The sequence below is a fragment of the Nestor notabilis genome, unplaced genomic scaffold (assembly GCF_000696875.1).
Source record: "Nestor notabilis isolate BGI_N333 unplaced genomic scaffold, ASM69687v1 scaffold17057, whole genome shotgun sequence".
Taxonomy (NCBI): domain Eukaryota; kingdom Metazoa; phylum Chordata; class Aves; order Psittaciformes; family Psittacidae; genus Nestor; species Nestor notabilis.
The window spans coordinates 4,575-4,893 of record NW_009936233.1 but is presented as its reverse complement, the minus strand read 5'-3'; positions in this window follow the sequence as shown (position 1 = coordinate 4,893).

Below are 319 nucleotides of genomic sequence, written 5' to 3'. Positions count from 1 at the left end.
GTGCTGCTGGGAGCCCCCCACTACCCCCAGCACAGGGGTTTCGGGAGCTGGCTGGAACCGGGGAATGCTGGAGCAGCTCCGTTTTCCACAGACATCTCTGGGAAGGAGGTGGGTGGGTTTTTTCTACTGACAATTTTATTGAAAAGGCTTTGGGGCTTTTTTTTCTCCCTTTTTGTTGTTTTTTCTCCCTTTCCCCAGACAACAGAAAGAGATGCCCTTGGCCTCTGTGCTTCTATTTAAAAAGTGATTGGTAAAAATGCTGCAGAAACGTTTGCGAAAAATGGAAAATATTGAAAATATCTCGTGACAAAAAGAAACA